Below are 25,341 nucleotides of genomic sequence, written 5' to 3'. Positions count from 1 at the left end.
TTTTCACATTGTTTTCTGGGAATCACTCCATGACAATGTAGAGAGATAGTCTTCATTTACAGTGTAGTTTTGAGGAGAAAAGTATGCAATGCAGAAATCCATACATGGTAAGCTTTCTTATCACATACAATTAAAGTATAAATCAATAACAGATATCTGGAAAAACTTTAAATATTTGAATATTAATCAACCCTGTCTAAATCATTTATGTTAAAGAAGAAATCACAAAGATGAGGAAATATTATAATTTAATCAATCAATTAAAATTATAACATAATTATAATATGAATGATTGATATGCTATATATATATAAAATTTCTATGATACAATTAAAGCAGAGCTTACAGGGAAACTTATGGCATTAAAAGCTTATATTGGAAAGAAAGTTCTCGAATTATTAACCTAAGCTTGCACCTTAAGATAAAGCCTATAAAGCAAGAACAAGTCAAATCCAAACCAAGCAGAAGAAAAGAAATAATAAAAATAAGAGCAGAAATCAATGTACTGGAAAACAGGGTGGCAAATAGAGAAAATAAATAAGACAAAAAAACTGTTTCTTTGAAAAGATCAATAAAATTGATAACCTCTAGCCAAACTGATAAAGAAGAACAACAACAAACATACAAATGAGCAATATTAGGAATGAAAGAGGGGCATCACTACAAGTCCTACAGATATGAAAAAGATTTTTAAAAAAAGAAGTAATGTGGTCAACTTTATGCCAATAACTTTGATAGTAAGATATAATGGACCAATTTATTGAAAAAAAGAAAAAAACTCCACAAACTATTAAAGTTCACTCAAGAAAAAAACAACCTGAACAGCCTTCTTTTAAGGACTTGGACTTATAGTTAAAACTTTTTCACAGTAAAATTCCAGACCAGATGACTTCAGTGATGAATTTTACCAAATGTTTAAAAAAGGAATAGTATCAATTCTACATAAATTCTTCCAGAAAATGGGACAACATTGCACTCATACCAAAATAGGAAAAAGATGTAAAAAAACCCTAGAGATTAATATTTTTCGTCAACACAGATGCAAACATCCTTAACAAAATATTAGGAAATAGAATCCAGCAATATGTAAAAGGAATAATATATCATGACTAAAGAGGGTTTACCTGAGGAATGCAAGGCTCTTTTTTTTAAGTTTATTTATTTATTTTTAAGTAATCCATACACCCAACATAGGGCTTGAACCCATGACTCCTGAGATCGAGAGTTGTGCTCTTCCAGGCACCTCTGCAAGGTTCTTTATTTAAATGGTTGAAAATCAATCCATGTAATTCATTTACCAACAGATGGTAAAAGATAAGCCATATGATAATATGAATAGAAGCAGAGAAGATGGTTTACAACATTTAGCATCAATTTATAATAAAAAAAAATTCTCAGGAAACAAGGAATAGATTATAACCTCCTTCATCTGATAAGGGACACTAAATTTAACATTATACTTAAGGGTCAAAGTCTCAGTGCTTTACTCTCCAAAATGAGGACAAAGCAAGGATGTCAGTTCTCACCACTTCTGCTCAATATTATTATAGGTCCTGCCCAGTACGCTAAGGAAAGAAAATGATAGTAAGTGCATATCAGTTTGAAAGGGAGAAGAAATAATGTCTTTGTTCACAGGTTATAGGATCACTTGCATAGAAAATCCCAAATAATCTACAAAACCTTCTAGAATAAATAAGTGAGTTTATCATGGTCACAGATGGCAAGGTTATAAACAATTGGATATTTAAATAGAGAAATCATTTCCCATACCTTTTAAAAAGGAAATACTTGGGAGTAAATTTAAGAAAAAAGTAAGACATACACAGAAAATTACAAAATATTGCTCAGATTAGAGAAGGCTTAAATAATGTTCATGGGTTAGAAAACTCAATATTATTAAGATACAAATTCTGACCAAATTGATCAATAGATACAATACAATCCCAATAAAAAGTCCAGCAGGCTTTTTGTCAAAATCAACAGGCCGATTTTATATCAGATGCAAAATACCTAGAATAGCCACAATGATTTAGAAAAGGAGGGATAGAGAAGTTAGACTACCTGACTGAGACTTATTATAAGTTAGAGTACATAAGACAATGTGGTACTGGCATAAAGGTAAGATATAGATCAATGGAACAGAGCGAAGAGACCTGAAATAGGTTATACATATATGGTTGATTGATTGATAAGGGTACTAACATAATTTAATGGGGAAAAGGTGGCCTTCTCAAAAATGGTGTTCAAACTATTGGACATCCATAGGCAAAGAAATAAACCTTGGCCCTTACCTTGAATCATATGGAAGTTAACTCAAAATAGATGAGAGGCCTAAATATAAGAGCTAAAACTATAAAACATCCAGAAGAAAACATAGGAGAAAATTTTTGTGACCCTGGCTTTGGCAAAGATTTCCTAGTAAGAAAGAAAAAGCAAGAATCATAAAAGAAAATAAATCCAGAAATTGTACTAATCAGAATTGAGAACTAATCAGAATTAAGTGTCTTTGAAAGACCCTGTGAAGAAAATGAAAAGTCAAGCCATAGATTTGGAAAGAGTATTTGCAAACATGTATCTAATAAAGACCTTGTATGTGAAATATAAAACTCTCAAAACTCAATAATCAAAAGACCAATTTAAAGAAATGAGTTAACGGTAGATACTTCACTAAAGAAGACAAAGGGATAACATATAAGTACATTAAATAGATTCTCAACATCACTAGTCATTAGGGAAATGCAAATAGAAACCGTAATGAGATACCACTATATACATATTAACATGGCTAAAATTTAGAAGCCTGGCAATACTAAGTGCTGAGAAAGATTTAGGGTACCTAGAACTCTCATTCATTGCTGGTTGGTATGCAAGGTTATATAGCCTCTTTGGAAAACCAGTTTGAGAGATTCTTAAAAAGTCAAACACACACATACATTTTCTATATGACCCATAACCCCATTCCTATATATTTATTTAACCAAGAGAAAGGAAAACATGTATTCATACAAAGACCTACATGTGACTATTTCTAGAAGCTTTATTCACAGTAGCCCCAAACTAGAAACAATTCAAATGTCCTTTATCTGGGAAACGGATAAGCCAGCAGCGGTGCGTCCATGCAAAGGAATATACTCAACCATAAAAGGGACCAAGCTATTCATACCCACAGCAACATGGATGAAGTCAAAAGCTTTATGTAAGTGAAGGTAGCCAGATGCCAAAGGTTATACACCATGTCATTCCATTTACGTTACATTATTTATTTTTTTATATTGCTAATTCTGTATTTTTATTTTCATATTTTTTTATCTATTTACATTTTATTATTTTTTTATAATTTTTTTTATTATGTTAGTCACCATCATTTACGTTACATTCTTTAAAAGGCAAAACGATAGAGGGAAAAATCAGACTAATAATTGTCAAAGTCCAGAACCAGGAAAGGGCTTGACTCATAAAAGGTCAAGAAGAGCTTTTTGGGGTGCTGGAAACTACTGTATAATTTGTCAAAACTCATCAAACTGTACTGAAAAGGGGTGAATTTTATTTTTATATATTATACCTTTATATACGTGACTTTAAAAAATAAAATAAAGGTAAAAAAACGAACAGGGGAAAGAAAAGAGTGAAGGCAGAGAGACAATAAGAGGACAGAGGGAGATACAGAACTTAAACCAGGACAGTCATTGTTAAGCTAGAGGCATAAGGTTTGTAACCCCTGGTCTTTGTAATTGGAGAAACCCGAGCTTGAATATTGGCTTTGCCATTTAATAGTGTGTGAACTTGGACAAGTTGTTTATCCTCTGTAGCCCTATTCATTCATCTGTAAAATGGGGTGATAATAGTACCCATCTATGAATGCCTAGTGTGATGTCTACAGAAGAGATCACATATTTTTTGAGTAGTGCTTAAAACGTTAAAGTGATCTGATGTTGACAACTGAAGTGATTTTGGAAGTGAGGGAGTAGAGGGAGGTAAGGCGGGTGCACAGGTTTGGATTCGGGGGCGATTGACGGCCGCCAGCTGACCTACAGATGGGGAGGGCAGACAATGAGTTCAGGTTTAAAGAGCCTCTCTGACAGACATCTCGGTGAGCATTCTGCTGAGAGTTGCATATAGGCACCCAGACCTCAGTGAAAGTGAAAGGCTGTATGTAGTCCGTGTGGATCTCACTTTCAGAGCAAAGAGATTAAAAGAAAAAATTCACGAAGTAGAAAACGAGTTACATTTTTAATTTGGGCTCATATGCGTCTTTGGGGTTCCCACTAATAGTCCAGGGGTTAATTTTATTAGGCTGATACACCAACTTTTGCGATCATAATCCCTTGTGTCTCTGTGCTGAAACATGGTAGGCACTCAACAAATATTTGTTGAATGCATCTGTTGAACATTTCCAGTTGCAAAGTATTGGAGGCTTCTGGAGTCCCTGGACTCGGACTGCACAGAGGCAGCTAAGACCCCTTTAAATTCACGGAGTCGCGTGGAAGGATGGGAGGAGCTGGTGCTACTTGCTACTTGGAGACTTTGCACCAAATTGATGGTTTCTTTTTGTCATGTCTTCCCCCAATTGTCTCTTAAATGCAGCTGCAATTCTGCTTTATGCATTCATTGCATTTTTTATTGCACTGGCAGTTGGAACTATGCAGGAAAAGACTGGAACCTTCTCTGATTTTTTTTTTAACGTTCCTTTTGTGACTTTGGCCACAGGTCCTGGAAGTGTCACAGGGAGAAGAAGTTTGAGCATCATGACTTTATGGCTGAAAACCATTTCAGCTCATTGTTACCAGCTCAGTCCGCCTTGGGCACCAAAGTATCTTGTTCCCAATCCTGCAGGAGCCTGCAAATTCAATTAAAATCTGGTGTGACTTCCTGAAAATCACCAGTTAGGATGACTGCATTCCCTTAATTGAGCAGGATGGCTCATGTCCTAAAACTTGCTGCTGTATCTTATTAGTAGTTATTTCTTACTCCCCACGGTCCAAGGAAAAAGTCCTTGCTCTGTGGTCATCATTTCTTCTGTGGACCTTCAGCTCTCACTGTGTGTTTTCTCAGTATCTTGTGCATGGAGCGGGTTGCCTTTGAATGTCATAGTTATTGAGCAAATTTGAAAATAAGTGGGTTTGTAGGAGTCAGAGTGAGAAGTTAACGGACTGTAGGAGGCATGAGTCATAGCTGCTCTGAGCTTCAGAAACAGCTCAGCATGGCCAGCTGTGGGCACTTGCCTCACCGTTTTAGCAAGTGAATCTATCCGTACTCCCCCAAAAGGGGTGGGACAGGAGTGAGTTGGGAAGTCCTGAATAGGAAAGTCCACGTTTAAAAACTGTACCTTAGTATCTCAGTTTCACTCAAGGACAGTCTTTGAGGGCTGGTCAACCGTCTGAGCTCGCAGGAGTGACCGGAAGCAGGAACTACAGGTCATGGAGGCTGGAATACAGAGTCTCACTTTTTCTGGTAGAGGTGCCCTGAAGGGTCTGCTGGTAGCGCATATTAAAAACTGGGACATCCTTCATGCTTCATCCTTTTTCTTAATTCCGACATCAGAAAATTCACATGTTACGTTTACACACCATGCCCTCAAATGTCTTAGGAGGAAAAAGTTTGTAATAGAAAGAAGCTGAAAAAAGAGGCATAGCCACGGGGTGAGGTTCCATTTGTACCATAATGATCGCACCAGAAAGAAGTTCAGACATGTCAGAGATGCAGAGAGAAGAAAAGGCAAGCAGTTCCAGGTTGGATCCACCATTCGGCACAACAAGGGCATCTTCAAACAGGAGTTGTCGCAAGAGACTCCTGGATTTCGTAGCTCCCTGAAGAATGCTGTGACCGGTGATCTTGGTGAGGCTTGGAGGCTAGGTATAGAGCAGGGGAGTAGATGGAGGAACGTTCCTTTTTTTCTGCTTCATTGCCCTCCTTCTTTTCTGTGTCCTTTTAGCATACCTTACAAGGATCCCAAATCGTCACTCCCTTTATGGTTGAAGCACTGACTCTACTATAAAAGGCCCTTCAGCTCTTGGGCAAATGCAGTAAGTACACATGCCTCTGAGTCACAGCTCTGTGTTAAGATATTTGCCCTTGGGATCCCAGTGTCGAACTCTGGGAACTGTGCGGGCTCTCATACCCCTGTGTCTAAGCTGCTTGGCACTAAAGGTACATAGATAGATACTAGCTAGCCCTCACATGAGAAAACCCAGCAAGGTTGGCTTTATCAGGCCCATATCTAGTTTCCTGTGAACATTACAGTATGACAAGTCCCAGGGTCTCTTCTTCTGAATAAGAGCCTCAGGGTTGGGACAAGGAGAGAGAAGGAGTCAGCAGTAGCATCTCCGTGCACCAAATCCTCTGTGTAACCTTGCATCCCAGGCCCCAAAGGTCACCTCCGTCAAGGACATCATGGTTTGGGGGAAAGTAAATATTTTTCTGAAAAGTTGCCACTTGCCACCTGGGTCTCATCTGGGAGGAGAAAAATTAAATTGATACATATGACAACCCAGTGGCAAAAACAAGACCTTGACATTTTGTTTCTATTCTATCTTTATGACAGAAACAAAAGCAAGACAGCGGGTTTGAATAGATAATAGAAGATCATGGCAATCATACCCATTATGTCTGTTTTCTAATTCTAGAACCTATAACCATTACTCAAATATTCCTCCAGAACACAACTAAATACCATTGTTTTACACTTAGTGTTAAAAATATTTGGTGCAAGTATTTGGAATGTAACCAACTCTAGTGTGGTCAAATCCTAAACAATTTGAAAAGAAAAACAAATGTTAGCCTAGCAATGATCCAGGGTCTAATGGCCACCAGAATGGAAATGCATGGATAGAAAAGGACACAGGGTATAAAGGATATCTGCTGGGACCTCTCTCACCCCATTGGTTTCACTAATCTAGCTTGCCAAGTCAGGTTTGGTTCAACTAATCTGGCATGCCAGGAGCATACACCCTTCCCCGCTCTGTGGGTGCCCCTCCCAGAGCGGTGTTACAACCTTGCAGCCATGTATTTTTAGAATTTGAAGGAAAGACTTGGACTTGGACAGAAGAAATTTTATAAAGGAAATCCTCCCTAAAGTTATGGTGTTCACTAATTACTTCATTCAACGAACAAGTTATCGTCCATCCGCGATGCATACCGCTTGTTTGTCAGGCATTCACTTCCAGATGTTGACCATTCGATAACAGCACAGAAAAATCCACAAACTTTTCCCTCTCGTTTTGCCTGGAGGGAATGAGGGCTTTGTACTCCCCCTGCATGCAGGTGTTTCCTTATTCAGAAAGAGGGCTGAGGGCTGCTCCGAACATCATCGAGCTTTGTCATCTCAAGAACAGCCTTTTTTTTTTTTTTTTTTTTTTTTTAGAGCAACTCTACTAACTCCTTGTCTCTTTCTTCTCACATTCAAAACTGACTCTCTAGGTCTGGGGCTTAATTGGAGAAATATTTTAAATTCCACTGATAGGTGGCCCTTCACTGGTTCTTAGAAGTGGAAAATGCTTTGCTTTGGTTTTGAAGTAGCTCCAGGGACAATGCAGGACATTCAGCCTCTTGCAGAGAGTTGTCAAACAGCTGGAGGTTATTACAGGAGCCGGAGAATATTCTGTGTTTCAGCTGAAATCTGTGCACATGACAGCAGCTGCGGAAGCCACTATGCATCAGGGGAAAGGGGCTCCCACGAGTGAGGGCCTGGGAAACGCTAGGCACCGGGACCAAGCCCTCCTACTGTAAGGCAGGGTGAAATCTGCCTGCATCCCGCAATCGTTCCATGTGAAATCTCTAATTAAATTTACTTATTTGGGTCTCCCAATTTTCTTCTCCAAGCAAGCACAAGGGTTTGCTTGCCATCCGCCTACTCTTGCTTTTGCAAAAGCCTGTCACGCGAAGAACCATAACTATTAATGAAGATACTCACGAAACAAAGTAATATATATTTAGAATATTCATCCCTGCTGAACTTTCCTCCATTAGCATCAAAATGGTTGGAAAAGAGAAAAAGCCGTAAGAATTCCAGAGAGGGCTTTAATCCTAAAGCACAGAAAACCAAGTGAATTGTATTTCCAAGGCACTCGAGGGCATATTTCTCCTGCCTTGCAAAAATATAATCCTGGTCCCTAAGAATCTTACACCTGACATTTCTCTTGATTTAATTAGATACAAGAAAGGAACAAAGCCACATTTAAATGAATGAACATGAATGCCTAATTATTTGTGTTGCAAATGACTGCATGTTTTCCTTACATTTGTGTGGCTTGCCAAGCCTTTCGCAGTATTTTTAGCTATATGCTCTTATTTGAATTTCACAGCAATCTTGTGAAGAAGACAGGTGACAAAAGGGACTGTCACCATTTTGCAGGTGAGGAAATTGAGGCCCCAAGAAGTCTCCCGGCTGAGAATTGGCAGTGGAGCTGTGCACCGGAAGCAAGGATTTCATCTTTGCTGCTCTCCAGAAGGAAGTGAGGCAGTTTGTCAGGGCAGCTAATAGCTGTGTGTAAGCGCCGTGGTACAAATATGTGGGAGCAAAGTAGCCAAGAGATTCAAAAAGAAGGAAACAAATGGAAAGTGGACTAAGGGAGGGGAGGTGGGAATAAGTGGAGAGATTATGCTAAAGGGTGTTTCAGTGCAGCAAAATCAGCCCCATGTGCCACAGGGTGGAAAAAGTCCCAAGCGAGCAACTGTAATGTGTGTTAACCTTCATGATTTCCCCAAATCAGGTCAGTGAGAATTCTCTGGGTGGCACCCAAGCGAGTCACTAGGCATTGCTTCTAGAAGATTCTGTAGTCAGTGCATGACACAGCTTTGAGATAAAGTTCATCTCTGGGGCTAAGCCAGGAAGTATCAAAAGATAGCGAGTGAAGTCAGGCTAAGGATAGTCGGTAAATTATTGACTAAGGAAATAGAGATGCCCCATACTAATCAATGTGTTATAGCAGGACATCTATATAAGCCTATCTGAGATGGGACATCCTAAGTGTTATTACCATGGAGGAATAGGAATCACTTGTGTTTGCTCTATGTAGGGAAGGACGAGTGTTAATAGGAGAGGGATGGCTGAAAGACAGCGCTTTCAAGTGAGGAGCTGGACAGCTGAATTCAGCAGCGGGCGGGGATGGGGGGTGAGAAGTAAGTGGTAGTCACAGATCCCCTTTTGTGAGCAGGATTTTTGTCAGGTCTCACAGAGCCTGGGGTGCTCTGATTTCACGCTCCTCAGGTTAGCCCCTAAGGGACCTGGATGACTGGAAGGGGCTGCTGAAGATGGAGGAAATAGTCCTGGGGAAGTCCTACCCGCTTATAAAGGAATAAATTGGTGTTCTGGTTTATATTTCAGGTCTTTGGCGACAGCTGGTGTGAGTTTGTCCTCCCATGATGCAACCAATTCTGGGGTTTCTGGATCAGCAAAGCAGAACCCTGATCTTTAAATGTGATGTGTATGCCAAGGCCCTTTGCCCATTTTGAGCTTCCTGCCTGGTGGCCAGCCAGACTTCTTGGACTACAGCCCTGCTGATTTCCCTTTGTGACAGTGGACATGGTGCTTTTTTTTCTTTTGTTGTTTAAATGAGTAATTTACTCATGGCAGGCAGGGCAGTAGTCTGGTTCCAGGGCAGTGGCAGCCTCATACTGACAATGGAGAGAACAGGGGCTGTAGTCTTGGTGTTACCACTAGCCATGGCTTCGATATTTCAAACTGCTTAACCCCAGTCTAGGCTCCTCATGGATACAGTGAAGGGACTTCATTAGATGATATTTGTAATTTGCTCAAGGTCACTTAGCCGATGAGTGACAAACAGGCCTTTACTCCATTACCCTTCCCCTACCTTAGTCTACTTCTCCCCACATAAATTTGGGAGTAAAGCCTAGATTGAGGGAGGATTCCACGTGGATAGTAAAGTAGTTTGAAGTGGATTTCCCTTCTCCTTACCTAGCATGGAATCAGGGTAGATTATGCATAGACTTGTTACCTACAAGAAGGCCTTGCCAATAAATGATCAACTCAACTACAACTCCCAACTTTCTCCACCTCACTGGACACATATAGAAAATCACAGTGATACAAAATGTTTGTATATTGCATGTTGGGGTAAATGCACGGGGTTGCACGTGGCCACTCCCAGGGATAAGGGACTCAATATTTTGGCCCACTCGTACCCCATTTGCTCAAGCACACTGGCTGGAATGTTCCATCAAATATCCTCTCAAACCAGGGTGCTATGAGAAGTAAAGCCAGATTATGTTATATCTTCTCTTGGGATCTGTCTCAGATTAGTAGGATGATTTTTTTTTCTCGCTCAAGGGCTATAGGTAGGAAAGAACATGCTTCTTTGGTTGGGTGTCTTGCTGTAAAGTGGGGCCACATTCTAGAGACCGTTGCTTTCTATCGTACTGCTTAGTTTGTTATTGCTTTTCTTGACCTCTGTCATGGCTCGCATTTTCTTGCAGCATGATTTATTTAATGGTCGAGCATGCTTTGTTCCTTAATGATTATCACCCTAACATAGGTCGGGAAGCCAACTTCCATCCTGCAGTATTCCACATCAGTGTTGTACATACCGTTGAAAGCAGAGTCGTCCTTATCAGATCTCTTCCTCTAATACACTCAAAATTTTAGGTCTCATCTCCAAATCTCATAGTTTTGCATTATTATTAGATATATAACTGACTTGAATGTCAAGATCAGTGTACATTAGTCCAGTTAGGGCTGTTTTTTTCTTCATGACATACAGTAAAGTGCTAGCACATTTTTTGCACAACACCTTGGCTGTCTCGGAGCTCCACACATGTCTGTATGCCTCAGCACATCTTTTCAGCTATCTCTCAAGCATTAGGCACTGTCCTGGGTCTCTGCCCTCATTTTCCATTTCTCACCTCCTGATCTTATCTCTTCCCCCCATTTCTCAGAACCCTGTGTCTATTTTTCCCATGCTCTTGCCATGTCCCTTTTATTTCCTCTTTTCTCTTCTTCTGATTTTTCTTTCTTCTCTTTAGGATTTATTCTGTATTTTTGACATTTCTTTAGATTTCTGTAGTATGATAATTACGGTAATTATACTCATTACTCTCTCTCACTTTCGCAAGGGGCTACTAAGCTTCTGACCTCTCTAGGCTTATTATCCCCAAGTCATGACAGGTCCTCCTTCCTGCTCTGCTGGTCCCACATCTGAAGGGTGAGGCTTGAGGGTGGATCTTAGAGGCAATGCCTAGTGTCGGTGTCTGGGCTACGGGGTTTCCCAGTCATTGAGGATCAAGATGAGAAGTGTGAACCACAGTGTGAGAACGACAGGGTGGGAAGCTTTGGCAATCAATATGCAGGGCTGGGTGTTCCAAGTGGGAGGTAGGAGAATAGACTTGGAGAAAGTCCAAAGAGCTGTTGAGCAAGAAACTGGAACAGCTATTTTCATGGTTCCTGTTCTAGTTACCTATTGCCATATAACAAACCACCCCAAATTCAGTGGCATAAAACAACAAAAAAATACTTTCTATTATTAGCTCTTACAATTGTAGGGGTTGATCTGGCTTTGGTAGGCGGTTCTTGCTTGGGGTCCTCCATGTGGTTGAAGTCTGGTGGTGGCTGGGCCTGGAATTTGAGGTTAACACTTCCTATCAGCAGGGATTTCAGCTGGCGCTGCCGTGAAACACTCACGCATGGCTTCTCCATGTGCTGTGGGCTTCCACACAGCATGGCAGCTGGCCTCCAAAAGCACGTGTCCAAAGAAAAAGCCAGGAGCAAACTGCATTGCCTTTTATGATGGAGCCTTGGAAGTTCCACAGTATCACTTCTGTCATACTGTATTGGCTGAGGTAGTCACAAAGGTCCACTCAGATTCAAGGGGAAGAGATACAGACTTCACCTCTTAATGGAGATGATAAGATCACATTGTCAAAAGAGTACGTGGGATGGGGGATACTGTTATGGTCGTCTTTGGGTGATACAGTCAGCTATAGTCTGCCCTCTGGCCTCAATGACTCACACCCCTCCCACAAGCAAAATATACCCATCCCCTCCCCAAGACCCCTAAGTCTCAATGCTTTATGGAATCAGGACAGGTCAGAAGGAAACAAAAACAGATCCCTAATGACTCTCTCTTTTATGCAGGGACTACCCTTTCTATTCTTTTTTTTTTTTTTTTTTTTTTTTTTTGAGAGCGAGAAAGAGAGCCCACCCGAGCTGGGGTAAGGAGCCAAGGGAGAGGGAGAGATCTCTAAGCAGACTCCCTGCTGCGCATGGAGCCCTACATGGGGATCAATATCAAAACCCTGAGATCATGACCTGAGCCAAAATCAAGAGTCAGACCCTCAATGGACTGAGCCTCCCAGGTGCTCCACCCTCCCTATTCTTTTGATCAGAAAGAAAGGGTTTCTCTTGGATCTTTTCTGCCTGTGCAACTTAAGCTGTTCTGAGTTTCAAATTGGCGTGAGTTTATGCCAAGAGATGGAGAAGGAAAAACACCCCAGACTTCTCAGCACTTTATTGGCCTTTCTTGGAGTTTTGATTTCCCTCCCCAATTCTCCTGCTATTATTACCTTTCAGAGTTCTCCTTAGTTGTTTTATGTGTTCCGTCTAGTGTTTTTAGATGTAACCAGTGGGAGAGAGACTATGGAATCTGCTCACTCCGTCTTTACTGGAACCAGATCCAGAAGCCATTTCTTAATTTTAGATTTGTTTGCCATCTGGGAACGAGAAGCCATTTTGTTTTCAAACTCAAGAAGTCCTGTCACCTTTATAATTAATTGTTTGTTCTTTAGCTTATCTTTATAACGCTCTCATTTTATTGTAGGCAGCTGGAAGAGGCCAGGTGGCACTTTCAACACAGTGCCTGGAAATTTCCCGGGCCAGCTCACACGTTCATTGGTACGTTTTCTATTTTCCAAGTTACCGTGGGTGTCAATGTTGCTAAACTTCCCTAAGCCACTCCATAAAAATGTCTCCTTTCTTTCAGGTTCCAATAATATTTTCCTCATGTTTATTTAAGTCTTTGCTGACAGACTTTTCAAGGCCAGCCCCAAAGCCAGTGCACGTGTTTTAGGTTTTTATTACAGCAGCCCCACTCTGGTTCCAAAATCTGTATCAATTAAAGTTAGATTGGAGAAGCAAAAGCACTTTGAGTGAAACAAGGAGTTTATTGTAGGGATTAGAATGTACATGATTATGGGAGCTGGTTAAGCAGTCTGTGCAATCTGTTGTCCCTCCGACAAGACGTGGGTCTGAAGTCAGTGGGCTGGGCTAGCTTCAGGAGGGGAACACGGACGCAGAGTGGAGCTGTGAGGAGCGCAGGCACGGACTGGAACCTGCGTCGAGGAGGTGGGACCTGTAGGTCCCACACTGCGCTTTTACGCCTCCCGTCCTGACTTCGACGATAAAGCACACTTGCAGAAAAGCTGGTGCACCTCGTCATGGAGTTATTCACAGACCTAGCCAGGATTCAGAGAAGGTGGAGAAGCAGCGAGCCAGCAGACACACGGCATTGTGTGCGAGCTGCCACTTACGCCGATCTTCTGCTACAATCATGGCTGCCGCGTCACTTCCGCCTTCCAAAGGTTGCTCCTATTTTCTGGGAAACATGGTTCTGGCTTAGCTCTATCCGTGTGGTACAAAGCCACCACAGTCCCAAGGGCCCCGGCTAGGAATTAGGAGTACAGCCCGAGAATGCGCCGTTTGTCTCTAATGGCAAAGCCTACCCCTTTGAGCATTTGCGTGAATCCAGGGAAAAGAACTCACACAAAGCTAGGGAAAGTTAGTGCTTATAAACCAGGGCTACTAGGTAACCAATGCATAAAAATGAATAAATGTCCACAATAAATTTTAATATAATAGTATTGCAATGATTATTCATGCTATTTCAGCATATCCCAAACTGATCATTAAGATATTAGTTTGCTAGGCCTACCACAACCAAGGGCCACAGACCGGGTGGCTTCAACAACAGAGCGTATTTTCTCATAGCTCTGGAGGCTAGAAGTCTGAGACCAAGGTGTTGGCAAGGTTGGTCTCTTCTGAGGCCTCTCTCCTTGGCTTGTAACTACCTTCTCGCTGTGTGTCCAAATGGTTGTCTCTCTGTGCCTGGACCTGTTTGGTATCTCTCTCTGTCTGCGTCCTAATGTCCTCTTTTTATAAAGACACCAGTCATTGTAGTAGGGCCCACTCTGATGCCTCCACTTGAACTTAATTTCCTCTTTACAGGCCCTATCTCCAAATACAGTTACATTCTGAGGTACTGGCGACTCAGGCTTCAACATATGAATTAGGAAGCCCATAATATTTTCTATTAGTATAATAAAGTTTTATAAATGCTACATGATATCTTTTCTCGGAAATTCACAAAGTACATTTGTAATGAAAGATTACACAAATTCCAGTATTTGTCTTTTACACACCCCATTGTTTTATACATTATTGGTAATCCTAAATTGTCTTTCATCTTCTATACATTGGGAATATTGAACTACTGCGTGGTGACCTTCTCTGCCGGCTGGTGCCAGTGGTCAGGAAGGGAAGCTGGACATGAGGTGGAGGAAAGGCCTCACACACTGGACCCCAGGTCTGTGAAGTTGGTCTGTCACCACCTCCAAGTCTTTAGAGATGCTTGGTGAGATTCTACAGAGATCTGTGCGGAGGGAATTGGGTTTGTAGGTGGACAAGGGAATTGGCCTTTGATACGTAGACCTGCCCCCTCCATCGTACCAAGGAGACCTTCCAGATTGCTAGGGGCCTGGACCTTCCTTGCTCACCTACAGTTGCTGGCCAGTGTGAGCAACCTCTCACCTGGCCCAACCTCTGCTCCCTACTCTCTTCTTTTGTTCTTTACAGGTGAGAACAAGAGCAGAGCTGTGGATGTCGTTGGGGTGTGACAGACAGTGGGGCAAGGGTCCATCCAGGAAGGTGTGGGCAGGTTGGCTAGCTCTGCAGTGGCATGGAAGAAAGAGCCCCACCACACCCTAGCGTGGACACCCCATGTCAACCATCTACAGGTACCACCTGCTTAGGCCTCTCCTGGGTCGTGGCCTACTTTCTGCTTCCTACTCCTACCTTTCCAACCACCTGGAGCTCAGTTCAGCTTTTCTGGCTCAGGCTTTGGTTTTCCTTCTTAACTACAGTGAGGGTTGCTTCTCTAGGCCTGTGGCCCCATGCTGTACAATCCCTGCGGCATCAGTCTTGCACGAATTATCTAAGTCAGACCCTGGACACTTCACTCTTCAGTCACGTGAAGATCCTCACCGTGAGGCTGGCCCAGGAAGAAGCTGAGGGTTCCGTCTATTCTTGCAGTACTCTTACCGCGAATCATCTCCAGGGCCCCAGATAAGACTTGTCAGCTTCTAACGTTGGCTATGCTTTAACACTAGTAGCTTTGCAACCTAGTGAGGACAGGACTTTTTTTTTTTTTTTAGATTTTATTTATTTGAGAGAGACAGCACAAGCAGGGGGAGAGGGAGAAGCAGACTCCCCACTGAGCAGGGAGCCCGATGCGGGGCTTGATCCCAGGATCCAAGGATCATGACCTGAGCGGAAGGCAAATGCTTAACCAACTGAGCCACCCAGGTGCCCCTGAAGACGGGACTGTTTTAACAAGTGTACATCTCTGTGGTTAGTGACCCGGCCCATTCGAACAGCAGCAATAGCTTCCCTTTGAGCAGCGCGCAGAGTGCTTATCTCTACTCACAACCACCCTGAAAGATAGAGCATATTGTCCCAATTTCACAGATGAGAAAGCTGGCTCCCAGGGAGCAACTTCATACGGCTAGAAGGCGCCAGAGCGTTCACTGGGACCTGCATCTCCTGACCCCAGGGACGGGGCCCTCACGCAGGCTGTAACAGACATACGGTGTTGATGTTAAAACCCGCTCTTGGCCCAGCACTGTCCCCACTGACTATGGATTTATTGCGTGTTTCTTTATTTTCCAATTCACACTTTCCCTTGGTAGCCTCTGTCAGATGCTCCCCGGGGCGGTGGGTACACTCAGTTGCACGGCAGCGCTTCCCAAGGCACACCCCATTCGCTGACTTGCTTTGAGAAATATATTGTTTTTAAATTAAAACTGCCACATAAATGTGAGAGGAGGTACCATGCATTTCTCCCTCCCACTTGACCTTGATCTGTTATCTCTGTGGCTTTCTTTTTCAGAATCTCCTGTCCTCATCTCACCTCAGGCAGGCTGCCCCCTGCATCTCACTGAATGTACTTGCATTTTAAGCTGACAACCCCTAAAATCTTACATGTATCTTTTCTTTATCTGTTTTTCAAAAGATTTATTTATTTATTTTAGAGAGAGAAAGAGCATAAGCCGTGGGGTGAGGGCAGAGGTAGAGGGAGAGAGAGAATCTCAAGCAGACTCCGAGCTGAGCACGGAGCCCGAGTCGGGCCCGATCTCACGACCCTGAGATCATGACCTGAGCCGAAATCAAGAGTCAGACACTCAGCTGATTGTACCACCCAGGTGCCCCTTCTTTATCTATTTTGAGAACAAAATAATACATTTAAGGACATACCAATTTAATTAAAAAGTCTTAAAATACGCACAAAATTGTGGGAGTTGTCACCGTGGGATTTATTAAGCAGAATAAGGTGTTCTTGTTCTATGGTATTAAGAGAGGGCTCATGAAATTCTTTCTATTCTTTAAGACTTAGTTTGCAAAGCAGTTTTACAAATGTTTTCTCATTTGATCCTTAGGACTCTGAAAGAGGATTAGGCAAGTTGGTATTTTGCAGAAGAGGAAGCTGGCTCCGAGTGGGCCAATGACAGGTATGGTCCTGCAGCTGATCTGGAGAGGGGAGGTCTCTTGATCCAAGATCTGTGCACTTTGACGACACCGCAAACTCAATGTCTTTACCTTTAATCCCGAGGGCGACGGTCTTCCGCGCACCAGTGTGCTGTAAGGACAGAAACCTCATCCTCCTTTGCATTCCTGCGTCCACAGATTACACCAAGAATTCTGGACCTGCTTTGCTGGCTATAATGGGACGGAAGTGTGGCTGAAACAGCATGAGAAGAGTCTCTGAAGCCGCCTTTGTTCCCTTGAGTCCGGAAGATGGGACACACAGTCTCTCCTCCAGCGTCTTAGAATCTTGAGTGCGACAGGCGAGGCACAGCCATTCGCACTGGCTGCGGAGAGAACCATCAGGTCAGTGGAGTCCAGAGCCGACCCTGGCCTCCAAAAAGTTTGTTTCCTTTTCGATGCCAGACAGGAAGGGACAAGTCTGAAATCCGATCTCTTTATCCAGGGATCGGAGACTGACCCTTTCATAGGTGAGAGATACAATCGAACAGTACATGACTTTCTGCTGGTTTTGTCCATGATAATGAGACCCTGTGAGAACACACCAACCATGCGGAAAGCTGGAGAACATTCCAGGAGGAGGGAACAGGAAATAGAAAGCCCCGAGGAAAGAACGCACAGGGCAAGTTTCAGGAACAGAAAGGAGACCAGTGTGACTAACACAGGGTCCAGCAAACTTTTCTTGCCAAGGACCACCTAGTAGAGATTTTAAGCCTTTGTGAGTGGCAGCTACTCAGCTCTTTGTTGCACAAAAGCCGCCCCGATAATGCCTACACGAATGAGCATGGCTGGGTTCCAATAAAACTTTATTTATGGACCCTGCGATTTGAATCGCCCATCATTTCCACGTGTCACCAAATCTTGTTCTTCTGGTTCTTTCCAACCTTTTACAAATGTAAAATCCATTCTTAGCCCAGGGGCTGCTCCGAAACTGGTGGTCAGCTGTTTGCCAGTGGGCTGCTGTGGGCGGCCCGCTGAGCTGAGGCGCCGGGAGGGAGGGGGAAGGAGGGTCGTCCTGGATGAAGCCAGACAGAGCTAAGTAGGTGCGGGCCGACCCCATGCCAAGGTTTTGTAGGCATTGAAGGGAGTGTGGGTTTCATTCTAATTGCTGTGGGAAATGCCCAAAGGGGCTGAGGCAGGAAAGCGAGGCGATCTATTTTAATCACACCCGGGTGCCTCTGAGTCCAGAATGGGCTGTCTGGAAACCGAAGCCGAGGCAGTAAGGAGCCTGCTCCAGCAGACCAGGCAGAGATGATAGAATCCTGACACGGAATTAGGGCCTCAACCTCAAGGGCAATGGCCTATCAGGGTGACAGGGCGGTTAAGCATCCAGCAGAGTGCCTGGCTCCGAGTAGCCTCAGTAAAGGTTAGTTCTGTGCACTTCCTTCCTTCTTTGGTGGTCCAAAACCCGGGAATACTGGTTTGGTCTAAGTCTCTCAGAAAAATGGGTCATTCTAGGAAAAACCGGTCAGATAATCTCATTAAAGCGAGTGTTTGAGTTTTGTTAATGAGTCCGTGATGGGATACGTGTGGGGGTGCTCGAGGTGCATTCATATTTTTATTGAGACACAGGGAATAGCTAAAATGTGTCTACTGATGAGGTTTTATCAAGATCCCTGGCCTTGCTGTGGCTCTGAAAACACATTTAATCTATTTAGTTGTCCTCATTGAAAGTATTAATATATCAAAAAGATTTTAGAAAATTATTCTTAGGTATAGAGAGAAAAAAAATCAGAGCAAAAACTATGTGTCGTTCCATATATGTGCCATTCCATTTTCTCCCAATCTCTTGATCTTTCCTGGCATTGAATAGGCATAAAGATGTAAAAAACACCAAGGTCAGAAATTTGTCCCATAGTGACAACTGATCAACTTGGAAAGGGGATAAATCACCCAGAACCCCATATGGGACCACATGGGCCCATGAAGTTGAGATGAGGTTTGATGAAATTCTAACCAACCCAGAATCTGGGTGTCAAATGACATAATGTAGACGCTGTAGGGTTAAAGATCTTACATCTATTTGATTTCGTGTACTTTGAAAGGTAGGGGTGCTTAATCAGTAGTTAGTAACATTATATATATAGCAAAAGCATCAAAACGACCATAGTTCTTCGCCTCCAAAGTTCTGGAGGAGAAGCCTTCTCTGCCTCTTTTTTTTTCTGGTGCTCCAAGCATCCCCTGTGCAATCTCTCTCTGTCTTTGTCTTCCTGACACTTTTTGTTCCGTGAGCATGTCTTCTCCTCTTCTGTCTCTCACCAGGACACTTGTCTTTGGATTTAGGCCCACTAGAATAATCTCGAATGATCTTATTTCAATTTACTGACCTTAACCATGTCCGCAAAGGCCCAGTCTCCAATAAGATCATATTCACAGGTTCTGGGTGTCAGGACATGAACATGTCTTTTGGGGAGCCACAATTTAACCCATCAACGGTGGACTCCGTCTTTTTTAAAAAGTTACGTTCGGGGGTCAATAGCATACCTTGCCTACATATAATGCGCAAGTTGATACAGTGCCCTAGGATTATTTCCTAATTGATTCCAGTATGTAAATCTTGTCTTTTCAACTAAATTCGAAGTTTTATGTCCACTACAGGGTTTTTTATTTTTTTAAGTTTTGGATTATTTACACATTTTTAGATGAACAACACTGCTGCCATGAATACCACCACATGCCTTAGCTTATATCTACAAAGATAGCAATACAATGAATATCCAGAAATGCTGCGTTCGAGGTTATGGGAATTTACACTAAGGTACGTATTGTCAAGTTGCCCTCCAAAGGGGTGGCACCAATTTCTGTCCTACGACAGCTGTGTGAGAGCATCTTTTTCCCTTGAACTTGCAGAAAATTATTTCCTAGCAGGCCCTTTGATCTTTGCCAAAATCATTTATTAAAAATTCTTATTTCAAGGGTCAGTTATTTAATTATAGCTGCAGTAAATATCTTTATAAAGTGTCTGTTACCCATTTTTTATCTACGAAATCTCTCCCTTTGTTTATGTACGTGCCCATTTTCCTTTTGGAGTTTTGGTCTTTTTATAAGTAGACTTTGGAAGAAATCTCATTATTTTTTATTTCACAGAAATTAGGACCTTGTTATATATGTTGCAAATATTTGTTTTCAGTTTGCCATTTGTCTTATTATTTTGTTTTTTTTTTCATGTTGAATTTAAAAATATTTATATGTAGTTAAATTTATTCCTTTTTTTTATTCAGTGATTTCCAAGATTTTTATTTTATCCACTCCAAGATATTTTCTTCTTATTGTTTTATAATATCATTTTTTAAAAACTTTAATTTCCACTTTCTGGTTTTTAAAATGTCCATTTATTTAAACAAAAAAACAAAGAACAGTTCCCTATGTCTTCCACCCCTATGCCTTGCCTCTGGCAATCACCAATTTGTTCTCTGTGATCTATGAGCTTGTTTTGTTTTCTTTTGTTTTGTTTTAGACTCCACCTGTAAGAGAGATCATGCAGTATTTCTTCTTCTCTGACTTACCTCACTTGGGATAATGCCCTTGAGGTCCATCCATATATTTGCAAATGGCAGGATTTCACTCTCTTTCATGGATAAACAGCATTCCATTGTATATATATCATAATTTTCTCATCCATCCATTGATAGACACTTAGACTGTTTCCGTATCTTGGCTATCATAAATAATGCTGCAATGAGCATGAGGATGCACACATATTTTTGAGTTAGTGTTTTAATTTTTTTCAGATAAATTCCCAGAAGTGGAATTCCTGCATCATATAATAGTTCTATTTTTAATTTTTTGAGGAACCTCTATACCATTTTCCATTCCCAGCACAGGGCTCCCTTTTCTCCACATCCTCGCCAACACTTGTTATCCTTGTCTTTTCGATACTAGGCATCCTCACGGGGGTGAGATGATATCTCATTGTGGTTTTGATTTGCATTCCCTTGATGATTAATGATGTAGAGGATCTTTTCATGTGTCTGTTGGCCATCTGTATTTTCTTTGGATAAATATCTATTTAAATCTTCTGCCCATTTAATTGGATTGTTTGATTTTTTTTTCCTTTTGAGTTATGGGAGTTCTTTATATATTGGATATTAGCCCCTTACATGATACAAGATTTGCAATTATTTTCTCCCATTTCAATAGGTTGATGGTTTCCTTTGCTGTGCAGAGGATTTTTAGTTGTAGTTCCACTCGTTTAATTATGCTTTTTGCTTTGTGCTGCCTTATAAATTGAATTCATCAATCTGATTATTACCTAGTACCATTCCATTGTCTTCTGGGCTTGCAAAGTTCTCATGAGAAATCTGCGGTCTTCTTTATTTCTGTTCTTCTCTGTATAATATTTTTTCTTCTCTTGCTGCTTTTAAGATTTTTCTCTTTATCATGTGTTTTCAAAATGTGATTATAATATGCCTTACATGTTTCTTGCTTGTTTGGTTGGTTATTTTCCTTAGCGTTTGCTGAGCTTCTTGCATTTGAGGGTTTCATCAAACTTTGAAAACTTTTGGTCATTATTCTTTAAAGATTTTTTTTTCTGGCCTTCTTTCTCCTCACCTTCTGGGGCTTCCCTTACGCATGTGTCAGGTTGCTTTGCATTTTCCCAAAGATCACTCAGTCTCTGTTTATTTCTTCTTTCAGTTTTTTTTTTTGTTTTTTTTTAAGAGAGGGAAAGAAAGAGAGAGAGCCCATGTGAGCAATGGGGGGGGGGGGCACAGGGAGAGGGAGAGAGAATCTCAAGCAGAATCAGTGCTGAGCGTGGAGCCCGATACAGGGCTCGATGTCACGACCCTGTGATCATGACCTAAGGTGAAATCAAGAGTTGGATGCTCAACCGAATGAGCCACCCAGGCACCCTTTTTGGTCTTTTTTTTCCCCTTAATTTCAGTGCTTTATTTTGGATAGGTGGTATTGCTACGACTTCATATTGCCTTGTCTTCTGTTTTTAAACTGCTGTTAATCCTATCCAGTGTATTTTTTAAAGCTTATTTTAGTACATTTTTTTGATTTATATAAAAATTGCAAAGACAGTGCAGAGCGTTCCTGTATATTTCTCACCCAGTTTCCCTTTTTGTTAACTTTTTACATTACTGTAGTACATTTGTTACAAATATAATGACTCAATATTGATGCATTACTATTAACTAAAGCCCATGCTTTATTCACATTTCCTTTGTTTTTCTCCAAGGGCATTTTCCCCATCTAGGATATGACATTACATGTAGTTATTATGTCTCCCTAGGTTCCTCTAGGTTGTGAGTTTTTCAGACTTTCTTTGTTTTTGATGATCTTTTTTTTTTTTTAAGATTTTTTATTTTATTTATTTATTTGACAGAGAGAGAGAGACAGCCAACGAGAGAGGGAATGCAAGCAGGGGAAGTGGGAGAGGAAGAAGCAGGCTCCCAGCGGAGGAGCCTGATGTGGGGCTAGATCCCAGAATGCCAGGATCACGCCCTGAGCCGAAGGCAGATGCTTAATGACTGAGGCACCCAGGCGCCCCTGTTTTTGATGATCTTGACAGTTTTGAGGAGGTATCTTGTGGGATGTCTTTCATTTTGGGTTTGTCTGATGTTTTTCTCATGGTTAGACTTAACGTATGTGTTTTTTATTGCTGTGGTAACAAATTACTCCAAACCTAGTGGCTTAAATAGCACAAATTTATTCCTTATGATTCTGTATGTCAGAAGTCGGACATGAGTCTCACTGGGCCAAAACCAGGGTGTCAGCATGGCTGTGACCCTTTCTGGCAGCTCTGGGGAGACTCTGTGTCCTTGTCTTTAGCAGCTAAAGGCCATCTACAATTTCTTGGCTGGTAGTTTCATCCTCCTTCTACAAACCTAGGAGCTCTCTCTGACCCTTCCATCTCTCTGACCCTTTTCCACTGTCACGTCTTTCTCTCTCTCTCCCTTACTGACCACAGAGCAGTAAAAGGTCTCCACTTTTAAGGACTCATGGAATTCGATTGGGTCTGGCCAGATAATCCAGAATCATCTCTCCACCTCAAAGTTTGTATCCTTAATCTCATCTCTGAAGTCCCTTTTGCCATGGGTAATATATTCACAGGTTCTGGGCTTTGAAAGGTGAACGTTTTGGGGGCCATTGTTTTGCTTGCCACATTGGAGTTATGGGTTTGGGGGAGGAAGACCACAGAGGTAAAGTGCCATTCTCATCATATCATATTAAGGATGTATGCTATCAACATGACTTATGACCAACAATGGTAATTTTGACCACCAAGGAGCCCTGGTTTCTCCTGTTGGAGAATGGATTTGGAAGCCAAGATCTGCGTGTGGGTTCATCTAAGCCTTCTTTTCACATGGTGTACTTTTTATCTTAGAAATTTCACTATTTGGTTCTTTTTGATATCTTCCATGTATTTCCTCATTAGGTTCATATTTTCCTTTAAATATGTGTTCACAATTCTAATAGCTTAAAAAAATCCTTTCTGCTAGTTCTATCGTCTGTGGCTTTTATTTGTATCTGTTCCTATTCCTTGATTCCCCCCCTCCCCGCCCCTTGATTATGGGTCACATTTTCTTAACTTCTTGGCACGTTTGGTAATTTTTTATTTGACTTTAGACACTGTGTATTTCATGTTGTCGAATGTCTGGATTTTGTTCGTGTTTTGTCTTACCTTAATGAGTCTTTGACTTTGTCTGAGCAAGTAGTTTTACTTGCATATCAGCTCTATCCCTTTAAGTCCTGTTTTTAAGCTTTGCTGAGACATACAGGAAGTAACCTTTACTCCAGGGATTGTTCAGTCCTACCTGAGAGGCATAAATGCCTTGGATGATCAGTAAGGCCTCTTCATCCTGCCTGTTGGGGGATGAATGTTCAATTTCAAGGTCTGTGTGAGCTCTGGGAATATTTAGTTTGCCAGTCATCCTTTGTTCAGCATTTTGGAGTCCTGGTTTCCACATGTCTGGTTCAGGAGTCAGCAAACACTAAAGGGGACCATACAAATTTCTGGGCCTTTTTTCTATATAACTACCTCTTTTGAGAGCTTTGCCTCACAACTCCCGGCCCCTCAGCCTCTGTGACCTGTCATATTTGTTTCCTTCCTTCCTTCCCTGGTTCTGTTGGGTTCCCCCCGCCCCCATCACTGCAACCACAGTTAGAAATGGCCTCTAACAGAAAGCACAGCAGCGCTGGCTTATTTGTTTCCTTTTTTCTCAAGGATTCTAGTCAATGCCTGAAACCAGTTGTTTCATGTTTTGTCCAGGTTTCTAGTTGCTTACTGCAGGAGGTCAAGTATAGTCCTTGTTACTTTTTCATTGCCAAATGGTCTCTTCAGTTCTTCATCGTGATGGTAAAATTGGTATGGATCTTCACATATCTTCCTTTACACATTGTGCTAGACACTGGGGTACCTTTTAAATTTGGGAAATCACGTTCCTCAGAATGTCCCGAGGAATTTTCTTATGCTTTTACTAATTTTCTGTCCACTGTTATCTTAATTATAATTTTTCTGGAATTTCTTCTAGATATTGGATATCTTGGATGAAGCATTCATTTTTCATATTTTTTCCTATTTTCCATTTCTCTTATTTTATTATACTTTTTGTGAGATTTACTTGACTTTATCTTCCAATTATTCTATAGAATTTTAAACATTCTTATTTTTAATTTCTAGGAACGTTTTCTTGTTCTCTGATGGTTCCCTTTTATATCATTTTGTTCTTATTATATAGATGTAAAATCTTTTCTCATATCTTTAATGATGTTAATGAAAGGTTTTTTAAAGTTTTCTCTCCTGCATCACCTTTGTTGGAGGAATTCTTTATTTTTTTTGTTTTCACTGTGGTTATGTTAAGGCATTCACTCTTAAGATTAAGGCACCAAAAAGCCGACCCAGCCAGAAGCTCTTTGGACAGGAGCTTATACACCGGTGGTCTTCACTGAGGCAAACTGGGGGGACCATTTGTTTTTCTACTGAGGCCCTCCAAATATCACTGTTGGCCAGTATCTCCTCTGGGGTCGCATCCAATCTCCAATCTCGGAATTTTACTCTGCATGTGGGTGTTCTGGGTCTGAGCAGTGGAAGGGAGATGGAGATTTCATGTTCAGCATACAGACTACCTCAATTCACTTGCTTTGGAAGGAAGTCCGTCTCTGCCCATTTCAGTATTTGGAGGGAAAGGAGAAGTCAACAAACTGTTTGGGAACTAGATGAGGGTGGAGAACTGTAAGGATCTAACTGCTCCTCAGATAGACTTGGAAATTAATCCTGCTGCCCCTGTCCACTTTTTCCTTTTCCTGTGTCTTTTCTGTGGAAAATTAGCCCACTTCTCATAGATATCCCTCCAGTTCCCTTTGCAGGTGTTAAGGTTGGACTTTCCTTCTCTTTGCTCAGCCTTTGCTCCTTGCTCTTTGTTATTCCTCTTTCCAAAATCTGTTTCCTTATATTGTGGGTATGGACATCACTTAGTTTCCCACTAATGGATATACATTTCTGTTACCCGTTCTCCCTGAAATTTCTTGATGAATTTTGATAAAAGGTGGTTGGTTTGGTATATGTTTACTCTGTGATTCTGAACTCAAGAGTGTCTCACATTTTTATAGCAGAAAACATGACTCACCATACA

At 41.6% G+C, this 25,341-nt stretch overlaps 1 long non-coding RNA gene across 7 annotated transcripts in view; it reads left to right on the top strand.

Moving 5' to 3' along the window:
• LOC103680993 overlaps nucleotides 1-22,128 on the top strand; it is a 55,157-nt gene extending 33,029 nt beyond the window's left edge. Inside the window, exons 2-12 of one of the 7 annotated variants that reach the window (XR_005838294.1) lie at nucleotides 5,933-6,023; nucleotides 8,351-8,450; nucleotides 9,323-9,523; nucleotides 12,768-12,841; nucleotides 12,930-13,527; nucleotides 14,470-14,528; nucleotides 14,798-14,958; nucleotides 16,657-16,728; nucleotides 16,904-17,107; nucleotides 19,405-19,520; nucleotides 22,092-22,128. This is a non-coding gene — a long non-coding RNA (uncharacterized LOC103680993). Of the gene's footprint in view, nucleotides 1-5,735; nucleotides 6,024-8,300; nucleotides 9,524-12,767; nucleotides 12,842-12,929; nucleotides 14,529-14,797; nucleotides 14,959-16,656; nucleotides 16,729-16,903; nucleotides 17,108-19,404; nucleotides 19,521-22,091 lie in introns of those variants that run through there. The other 6 variants (XR_573210.2, XR_573208.2, XR_573207.2 and 3 more) reach the window with 6 other exon arrangements.
• The last annotated feature ends 3,213 nt before the right edge of the window (nucleotides 22,129-25,341 follow it).

This window comes from Ursus maritimus, unplaced genomic scaffold, assembly GCF_017311325.1.
Source record: "Ursus maritimus isolate PB19 unplaced genomic scaffold, ASM1731132v1 scaffold_28, whole genome shotgun sequence".
Classification (NCBI taxonomy): Eukaryota; Metazoa; Chordata; class Mammalia; order Carnivora; family Ursidae; genus Ursus; species Ursus maritimus.
The sequence above is the reverse complement of the archived record's forward strand: the minus strand, read 5'-3'. Positions and strand labels throughout refer to the sequence as shown.